At 47.2% G+C, this 10988-nt stretch overlaps 1 protein-coding gene across 1 annotated transcript in view; it reads left to right on the top strand.

The window, feature by feature from the left end:
- DUT (deoxyuridine triphosphatase) overlaps positions 1 to 10101 on the top strand; it is a 272920-nt gene extending 262819 nt beyond the window's left edge. The window contains exon 5 of the transcript XR_012929717.1: positions 10092 to 10101. The gene's annotated coding sequence lies outside the window, so the exon portion shown is untranslated. The remainder of the gene's footprint in view (positions 1 to 10091) is intronic.
- The last annotated feature ends 887 nt before the right edge of the window (positions 10102 to 10988 follow it).

Consider the following 10988-nt stretch of genomic DNA (forward strand, 5'->3'; position numbering starts at 1 on the left):
CTGTGAATAACGGTTGGGGTCAGACGAGGTGAAGAGGATCATAGCCACAGTTTGTTAAGAACCAATCAGACAGTTCCACGTGGGAATGTGGGATTGGTTACACCTGGCCACAAAGGGATATAAGAAGGGTGACCGCGCAGAGCACGGGGAGTTCTCTCCCTACACGAAGACTCAAGCCTGGGCTGAAGATAGCCAGGACCCTGGACCCAGCCTTTCAGCCCTTCTGAGGGCTAAGGCTCGGCGTATCTAGCGGTCAAGACCCACCTGGCCAGCGGTGGGTCAGATAGCCTCCGCTAGGTCCCAGCCGGAGGACTCTGGAATAGCGGGAGACGTGTAAGTCCTGCCAAGACAGGAGGCTGTACCTCCTTAGGGTATCAAGGAGACCTGTTTGTAGGTTACGCTGAGTCCGGAGGCTGTTCCTCCTTAGGGTATCGGGTGAGGGGACCGTATACCCCTCTGTGTGTTAGGGACCGTGTCAAAGGCGAAAGACAACAAACAGAGTATGCCTCTTAAGAAGTGTATTCGTCATTATACAACACTACATCTGTAAAATGTTTTCAGTCGATTAATGATGCGTTGTTGTTTACCATTCTCTTGGGGCGGAGAGTGGAGCACCCCTAGAATATCCCACGCCTTGTGCGAGGGGGCGACGCTCTATCCCCTGGTACAGGGGGAATGAACAGATGGAGATTAGTCCACACATTGCTGCACCTCCTTTCACCTGGCGAGCCAGGGGCACGGCTCCTCGACGCCCAGGGGGGAAGGGAGTTTCACAACAACATCCACGCGTGATCCACCAACGCTTGCCGCTGACTCCACAGTGCTGGACCACAGGGAGCGCGACTATGGTTTAGGGTGGTGTGGGCAGCGTTATGCGACGCGCCGGGGCTCAGTTGGCCACAAACGGGGCCTCGAATGAACAGATGAACATCGTAACAACACAATGTAAAGGACATCTAGTCGTGCTACTGGTTTGTGTTACGCAACACCAGGCTTTTTTTTTGCGAACTGACATGCGCACAAAAGCAAGACGCACGAAAATTTAATTGAGAGTCTTGTACCCTTGAATCGTTTTTATTAAAACTGTCATTGTGAGACTGTCTTCCTCTAAACCCAATACACGGTGCAGCTAAAATTATAAATGTATAGTTATAGCCTACGTATTATTGTACTGTGTACGGGTTAAGAACATCCGCAGCTATTTAAATGAAAGTCAATCGGGAGAAAAGGAAGAGGAAGAGGGAGGAGAGGGGGGGGGGTGTCCCACAGTCGTATCTTAAATAACCTCCCTCTCTCCCTGACGTTGAAAGAGTTCGCTTCGTCCCTTGCTGAACTTTCGACAGCCACCTGCAGCGTCGCCACCACCGCTGCCCGGCCGGGCATTGACAAGTTAAACAGATGAGCAGTGCAGTCAGTTCTGCTCTGACGCGTGTTGTTTTGATAACACGAATTGGATTAATGTATTGGTGGAACACGTTTTTGTTTTTGTTTATATATATAACGCGGATTTGAATTGGATATAACGCGATCGAGTGAACAGAACTACGTCACGCCAGCGGGACTAGGCTGCTGGATGTTTTCAGATGCCTCAAGTCGTTGTTCAGCATTGCTTTACGCATCTCTCGCGTTATCGCTTACTGTGCTTTATCCATATATTGTATATCATTCATTAAAACACGATTTTTCTATAACACTGTGCTCTCCAGGAACGCAACACCATGTATGTTGCTACGTGGGGGAGCTGGGAATCCAGAGGAAACACCTCGCACGTACGAGAGGGGGGGGCCCTCAAAGCTCCACACGCATGGCGATGCAAATCCACATACTGGACTGTCATCTCCTACCCCAAGCAAGCGTTGGGAGTCTCACACATACACACACTTTGCCCGCAATAACAATAACGCTGGCTCATGGGTGCGGTTCATAATGGCCACCACGCCCAGCGTTTCAAGAACAACTGTAGGAGCATCATGCAAGCACTGGGCGAGAAACCACCGATACTTGCTCCGTTCCGCAATGGGGGTCCGGTTTCTATTGGCGGGCCCGGGCGGCGAGGTTCGCGGTTCGATGTCCAGCGCCAGCCCTGGTTAATACTGCGGTGTGTTTGTTATCAATGATACGCTCCTTCGTCGTGAATGTTAAAGATACCATGAAATTTTGATGTAAAGCTTTCGTGACTGCAGTTATTCATATTCTTGGTTCTTTCGGTAAAGTCACGTTGAAGGGAAACAAGAAAATAATAAAATATATAAAACAATATTTTATTATTGTATTGTTTCCCGTAACGTTGGAGGGAAACAATAAAATAATAAAATATATAAAACAATATTTTATTATTGTATTGTTTCCCTTCAACGTGACTTTACCGAAAGAACCAAGAATATGATACTATGAAGTCATTCGCAAGCGTAGGTCATTGTCTACCGGCGACACCGTCCACATTTTTCATATTTGAATGAAAAGATCCCGCAAGTTACTCAGTTGGATCAGTTCGACCTTTATTTGCCAGTATCAAAGTTTCAAAGATAAGAATAGGTTTATCCCTTTCTGGCAATGAAACCGCTGTTAGGATGTTCAAACACCACATTAAAGAATCAGGTCCGCATTGACTACATGTACTAGTGGTGAACATGCAAAAAAACCATGCTCTAATAATATATGGGCATTGTCTTTGAAACTGATTGGTCTACAGTCTACATCATAGAGAGCATTATGGCCTTGTCTCGCCAGTGTCAGACCACATAACGCCACAAGACAAACAGCACTAAGACAATGCATATATTATAATCAGAGCATGTTTGTTTACATGTTCACTTCAAGCACGTGTGGTTAATGGAGACATGATTCCTTGAAAAAGGTTTCTATTTTGGTGTTTGAACATCTTAACACCTGTTTTATTGCCAGAAAGGGTAACACCTATTCTTATTTGTATAACTCTTTGGTTCTTTCGGTAAAGTCACGTAGAAAGAAAATGAATTACACAATAGAATACGACGTTTCGATTGCAACACAAGCAGTCATCTTCAGGTAGAACTAAATTTGAGAGAGAGACAATACACAGACACGGAGACACACAGACAGACACACAAGCAGAGAGAGACAACACAGAGACACTCAGAGAGAGACACAACATATTTGTATTATTACACACTTTTTATTATTATTACACATTTTTACTAAACTTGCTGCGTTATCTGTTCATATTCTTGGGAATCTCTGACGCTTAATATCTTCGGATCTACGAAACCTAATGAGCTGAAATTGTCTATGCAGACTCGCCTCGCGTGACAATTCAAGATTTCATTTAAACAAAACTGGTCCAGCTCCCACCGATCCTGGGCCTATTCGTGTTTGTAACTTCATTAAAAACAATTATTTTCCTTAATTTTACCGCCAAATTTTGTAAATTTCGAATGGTCGCGCCCAGCCACGACGGGAAACGTCTGGTCCAATCAGAGCGGCTGTTGGGGAGCCTCTGACCATCGAGAGGCGAACAATTACAATAATAATTACTACGGTTGCTCAAATATTTACATAGTTATAAACTTCATAAATAGCATTACTTGTATAACTATGGACAAGGGTTGGCATAGGCATCTCTACAGGGTCATAAACAATTTGGTAAAAAAAAACAATTTTTTCAATGCACACGCTGTTATTTTGCACTCTAAAGTACACCATTTATTATTTTGACCCCAGAATTGATCGCATTTGATGTGCTGAATACTGGCTTGCATAAAGAAAATTAAACATATGGAAAGGACGCCACTCACTTTTAATCAGCACATCGAATGTGATTAATTGTGGGGTCAAAATAATGTATTTTGTACTTTAGAATGTAAATAAAAGTGCGTGCATTTAAAATCTTGTTGTTGTTTTTTTTACCAATTGTTGCCATACTCAGTTGGTATGGGCACAGCTGTTATTGCGTCGGACCTGGCCATTATTAACCCACTGAGCAAGCCCACACATATTCTTAATCACAATCTTATCGGATCCCAGAAGCTAAGCAGAATGGAACCAGATTGGCTTGCCATGTGTTGTAGGCGCGGGGGCTGGGATGTCTCCCGGGTTCTCCGGTCTCCTCCTCCCCCCAACACGAAGCCAAACTCTCTCACCAATCGTGGAATTCATGGCCAAACATTGCAACGTAGCAGCAGAAGGAGCAGGCCCCTCCTGTCAACCGCTCTCGAGACTCAGTGAGACGTTCACGGCTGAACAACTAAGCATCATACAAATTGTTGTAATTATTATAATTTGCACGTGGTAAATAGTTCCCTTTGATCTTGATTTGAAGCTTTCGTGACTGCAGGAATCCATACTCTTTGGTTCTTTCGGTAAAGTTACGTAGTTAGAAATAAAATAAAATTTAACAAATCGCCGCGTTTCGACCGCAACACAAGCAATCGAAACGTCGTGATTTGTTTTATTTGATTTCTAACTACGTGACTTGACCGAAAGAACCAAAGAGTTCCCTTTGACTTTGCTCTCATCTTCACGAATCGTGTTGAATCCGCTGCTGCACGCCGCTGCGGCGCGTCCATTCCTCATTTGTCCTGCCGCTCCATCATTAGTCTCGACCGTCGTTCCGTCTGGGCCTGCTGCGTCTGACCAAAGCCCCACTCGCTGGCCCCTCTTGACAGTCCACGTGACGTCTCTGAATTCGCGTGTCCGTGCCGCTAACCTCCCGCACGCCTCTCGTTCGAAATCTCTGCTCGCTCTGCGAACAGCAACGTCCATCAATCACGCGTGACACCATGTCGTCTTGCCGCTCGCTCATCGTACGCGCCGTATGTGCTCGCGATAATTGCGGTCCTATGAATGCAGATGGACTTATGCGTGCGTGCGGGAACTATGTATATGAGTGTCCGCCTCTGTTGTTTTCCTAGTGGCGATGGTTCCCCCACGCACGAAGGTACTCATTTGGGGCGACAAAAGCCGACCGGGCGTGGTGCTGGCCACCCATCCTCCTCGTGCCCATGTGCTGGCCTTCGTAGGTGCTCCTCGCTAACAGCAATCGCCCCAAAAGTATGTTACATGCTACAACGCGGAGGATCTTTGTTGTTTGTTTTCAGTGGTAATTCATGAAGGGCCTTTACAAAAACGGACGCTGTGAGCGGTGGCACGGTGGTTAGCGCACTGCACGATTCGCCCGCCGAGCCGAGTTTGATTGAATGTTCGCCGTCTTTCGCACCGTACGTAATCCCAGGCCGTGGTGATTGATATCGCAACCCGGTGCTAATGGGTGCAACCACCCACCGCGTTCCACCAATCCCTCATTGACCGGGGGTGGTGAAGTATGGGCAAATTAACCTTCATGACCGACACAGCGTCGGTTGGCATTCATCCAGCAGTGACTTGACAAAGGATTGTCAAATAATAATCGTACTCTATTATTATTTATTTTTAGTGGCTGGCTGGAACGAACAGTCACGTTTAAAGCACGTGTTGCGTTGCTCGTTTAATAAAACCGCAAAGTCTTCGAGTGAAAAGCAGATGTGAATGACTGGATTGTGGTGATGATGATGATGATGATAAGGATGATGTCAGTGTTGTGCTTTCGAAACTGGGTGTGGTGGCGAATCTGCACACTGAACGCAATGTTTGGATGCAACACCCTTCGTCAACCTGCACCACGAGAACACGTGCGGGGTGGTGAGGAGCTGATAGAGAGAGATAGCCACAGAGTTTCAGAAAACATGGGACGAGGGCGTAGCTAGAGGAGGTGAGCATCTCGACAGGTATGGCGGCAGGTGACCTCTATCGCATCGCGCGTAATGCCCCCCCCCCTCCCCTCTCTCTGTATTTGACAGCTATCGCTACAGGGTTTGGTGGTAGATGTTGTTTATGTCGTTTATTGTGAAAATTCGGTCACAGTTCCAATGCTCACTGTTGTTACTTTGCTTTTATGGCTTTATTTTGGTGATTTCGAAAACGTTTTTTTGGTTTGGCCATGTTTGTTTGTTGTAGTACGGAGTTAGACTGATGGCCTTAATCTAAGTTGTCTTGTGGTTGTTGTTGTTATTGTTGTTGTTTGACTTGCATTCCACTGGGATTTTTGCACACAGCGTTGGTGTATGGTGCTTTTTCTGGAATTTTGCTGTTTTTTCCTGGATTTTCTGTTTGCACAGTCACATAGTCACTTTAAGATGTTTTCTTGTTCATGTTTTACTTTTTTGTTTGTTGCGGTTGAACCCGATTCAAGAGCCGAATGGCTCACAGGGCTATACCAAATAAATGAAACTGAAAACTGAAACTGTAAATGTATTCATATTCTTGGTTCTTTCGGTAAAGTCACGTAGAAGGGAAACAATAAAATAATAAAAATATAAAACAAGAACATTTTCTTGCTGTGGTTTTCACACCTGATGATTGCTTGTGTTGCAGTCGAAACGTCGTGAGAATTTTATTGTTTTATAATTATTTTATTGTTTCCCTTCTACGTGACTTTACCGAAAGAACCAAGAATATGAATCCCTGCAGTCACGAAAGCTTTAAATCAAAATGTAAATGTATTGTTCCCTCCACGCCCCCCGCCCCCCACCCCCTCTCTCGTGTACCGTACGATGAACTAATAAATTAGAGAGAGAGAGATTAGACCCTGACCGTTTTGGCAAATGATGCGAGAGCCAATCGTAACAGATTATACAGACTGGATGCTGTTTATTTGTTCGGCTGTTATATACACAGTAGGATAACTACAGAAGTTAAGTGTTTGCCCAACACAATGGGGAAAATAAAGTGGGTGTGGTGACGCACGGCTGGCAGAGCATTGCGCTTTGGAGACAAGGGTTAGGCGATCACTCACTGACTCACCCAACCATTCACACTCGCACTCACACGCTCACTCACCCCCCCCTACCCACCCACTTACACAGCCACTCACTTACCTGCACACCCACACACTCACTCACCCACCTTCCCGCTCGCTCACACAGCCACTCGTTCATCCACTCAACTGCCCATGTCTACCAGAGACTCAGAGGGTTGAGGAAAGTGTGGTTCTCCCAAAAGGCAGAGCGGCGAAACGGTGATATCAGCGGCACACTGGTTTCATTCCCAGACCAGCGTCCCAGTTGGCAGCAGTGCGACACAAGGACACTTTAGTTTCGCGGCTCTGCGCTGTGTTTCACTGCTTGTGTTGGAACGCCCACCAATGCTGTGGCTGGCCCCAACACGCAGCGTCACGGAGGCGAGGAGATATAATCTCATACGCCTGCTACGCATGAGGTCCGCGGGTTCGAACAAGGACACTGGCGATGCCTGTTTAAAATGTTTGGAGTTCAAGGGTTCTTGTCCTGTTTTGCAGAGTCTAAGCGAGTGTTATTGAGTGAGCGATTGAGTGTGCGATTGAATGCGTGTGTGTGTGTAGGTGAGAGATAGTGTAGCGGTTAGCGCGCTGCGCTATGAACCTGGCAACCCGGGTTCGATTCCCGCTCACGGCCAACACCAGTGACGATTATCTGAACCGGTCCCGGGCCTCCCCTAGGTCGACTCAGCCTTAAATGAGTACCTGGCGCGGTGTGTAAACATTGCCACTAGAGAGACAAAGGCGGTCGGTGGTGGTGCTGGCCACCCACCCCCTCGTGTACCGTTCTGGCCTTCATAGGTGCTCGCTAACAGCCTTACAGTCTTATTCTTAGTTTTTTCGGTAAAGTCACGTTGAAGAGAAACAACAAAATAACAAAATATATATAAAACAATAAAAAAAATTCTCACGACGTTTCGACCATAACTCAAACGGTCATCACACCTGATGATGACCGTTTGAGTTATGGTGATGATGACCGTTTGAGTTATGGTCGAAACGTCGTGAGAATTTTTTTTATTGTTTTATATATATTTTGTTATTTTGTTGTTTCTCTTCAACGTGACTTTACCGAAAAAACTAAGAATATGAATTACTGCAGTCACGAAAGCTTTAAATCAAAAGCCTTACAGTCTGTTAAGGCTATATGGGGGATCTTTGTGATTAAGTGGAGGTGAGTGCGTGTAGGTGAGTGTGGTTAAGTGAAGGTGTGTGTCGGTGAGTGTGAGAGGGATATTCTGTGAGAGTGAGTGGAGTTTGCGTGATCTCTCCCCGTGGTGTCGCGTGGATTGTTCTCCAGGTGCATCCACTGTTGCCCTACACATTTAGAACCAATACGCGTTTAGATTACGCGGCTGCCGATTATAAATCCCAGTGCCGGACCAAGCTAGTGTGGGGCCTATAGCATATGTTATAAAGGGGCCCTAAATATAAAAAAACACAAATTTTAAAACACCCATTGTTTTACTTGCACAGTAAAGTAATTGTATTTTTTTAATTGCTATACAGCCAGACAAATCGGTAATCTTAAACACCCAGTCGCTCATAAGTTGAAGGCAGTATAGTACTGTAGTAATAGAGCAAGTGCAGAATCACTGAACCTGAATTGATAGCCTGAAAGCATTTAGCGCGGGGCCCTTGAAAGTGCGGGGCCCGTAGCTACTACATGTGTAGCTACTACACATGTAGCTAGTTTTGCTACGACGATAATCCGGCACTGATAAATGCCCACGTGCAGTGTGCAACGGTGAGCTATCACCACGTGCGTCCAGGTGGCCCCTGAGACAAGAGTTCATAGCTCAGTAGCTTTTAACCTGCAGGTCAAAAAAAAAACCTTTTGCTCTATTCTCTCAACTCTTTTGAGTCGGTGTTTTCTGAACATTCAAAAAAATATATGAATATCGGCACGTCCATGCTCTCCGTGGAGCCGGTGGTCTGGGCAAGGCCGAGAGCGATGTGCGCGCGCGCGCGCGCGTCACGGCGTGAGGTTAGAAATCTATTCTGGTGGCGGCCCGAGACCACGACGCGAGACGAGAGGCGAGTCCTGGCACATCTCCCGCAGAGAGCCCGCGGTGGGGCACGGTGGGTGGGGTGCGCGTGGGGACGGAGCAGGAATTCGCCGAGACGACGAGCGGCGCTCCGGGGAGGAGGAAGCAGGTGGGGGGCGGAGTGGGAGCAGCTGAATTCGCAAAGGTGGTTGTGTGTGTGTGTGTGAGAGAGATAGTGCGCATGTGTGTGTGTGTGTGTAACAAGGTGCGTGTGGCATCGCCACTGGGAAGACAAAGGCTGCCGGGCGTGGTGCTGGCCACCCGCACCCCCCTCGTGTACCATTCCGGCCTTCGTAGGTGCTGCTACTCGCTAACAGCGCTTCATAGTTCATAGTTTCATAGTTTCATTTATTAGGTATAGCCCTGTGAGCCGTTCGGCTCTTGAATCGGGTGCAACCGCAACAAACAAAAAACATGAACAAGAAAACATCTTTAAGTGATTATGTAACTGTGCAAACAGAAAATACAGAAAAAAAAATATCAAAATATTCCTGTCTGGCAAGGCTGTACGGGGGGGATCTTTATCTTTGTTTTTTTTTGGAATGGCAGTGCTACGAACCTCTGGGACCCGAGTTCGATTCCCGCTCACGGCCAACAGCAGTGGCGATTATCTGAACCAGTCGTGAGCCTCCCCGAGGCCTGCCGACCTCGCTCTGTCAGCCAGCCACATAATGAGCACTTGGAGCGGTGAGTAAACATCGCCACTAGGGAGAGAAAGGCGGTCGGGCTAAATCGAGGTGCTCGCGCTGATAGCACTTTCCCCAACCATGTATTGAAGGCTATATGGGGGGGGGGGAGATTCATATTCTTTTGGTGTTTCGGTAAAGTCACGTAGCTAGGTTCAAAGAAAAGAAAAAAATATATAAAGCTTTAAGTCAAGATTCATATGGGGGATCTTTGTCTGTGCGTACGCATGTGCTTTATGTGCACGTGTGTGTGTGGAATGTGATAGGGTGTGTACATATAGGGAGCGGCGGCGCAGCGGTAAGCACACTGCGCTCATATCCGCACAATCTATCGGTCCTATTCCCAGCCGCAGGTTAATATCGGCGGCAAGTGTCTCTGCGAACCCATCCCGTGCCACCCTTGGGTCAACTCAGCCTTAAATTGGTAGCTATTCGCACCGGCGAGACAAAGGTAACATTCGGGCAAGGTGTTACACCGACATTTGGCAGACCGTGGCAGCGTTAATAGGCAGCTCGCGAACAGCCCTTTGCCTCTTGAGTCAGTGAGGCTTAAGGGGGATTGAAATGTCCCAAGGCTGCGAGGCACACCTTGCTAATGTGATTACAATTCCTAGCACACACGCACACATTTTTTGGATTCGTTTTTTTATAAGCCAGCTGAATTGTAGGGTTGTTTTTCCCTCTTTGCTCGGCACACGATCAAGGTTTTCTGGCCAACACAAGTCGGTGGTTTCTAACTCGAGTGAGCAGCGATGCAGTGGTGCTGATCTACTGGTTAGAGCTCCGCAGAGCCAGCTGGTGTTTAATTCCACATTGCTATGGCAGGAAGGGGGGTGGGGGTTCCCTAAAGGACAACAGGGAGTTGAACTCACGAGCTTCAGTTTTGTGAGTTGTCCGGCCGGTTACGGTTTTATGATCCAGACAAAAAAAAAACGCCTGCAGCTAAATGACAAAAATAATTAAATTTCACTGGATCCACTGTCGTCAAGCTGTACTCTGACAATTGTGACCCTAGGTCGACTCAGCTATCGAATGAGTACCTGGCGATGTGTGGAGTAAACATCGCCACTCGGGAGGCAAAGGCGGCCAGGACGTGATGCTGGCCACTCCATCCCCCCTCTCATCGGTGCTACTCGCTAACAGCACTATCCCCAAAACTCTGTTGAAGGCCGCACAGGGGAACTTTGCCTGCGTCTGTGATATTTACACTTAAAGGCCACGGGGTGTGATATAACCGAATTGCATCGCGTTCAATCACTGCCAACGTCACCCTGGGTGCTCATTAAGCCCACACGCGAGTGGCACCCCTTCAATTCACGAAGAAAATCGAGGGCGGAATTATGGGACTCGTCTATAGATGGGGGGGGGGGAGCAGTCGTAACAACAACAACATTACGAGAGTCGCCCGGAAAATAAAGTCCCACTTTTATGTTTTTTCGGCCAAAA

The sequence above is a fragment of the Petromyzon marinus genome, chromosome 57 (assembly GCF_048934315.1).
Source record: "Petromyzon marinus isolate PM22_M1 ecotype Great Lakes invasive population chromosome 57, UKy_Petmar_22M1.pri1.0, whole genome shotgun sequence".
Lineage (NCBI taxonomy): Eukaryota > Metazoa > Chordata > Hyperoartia > Petromyzontiformes > Petromyzontidae > Petromyzon > Petromyzon marinus.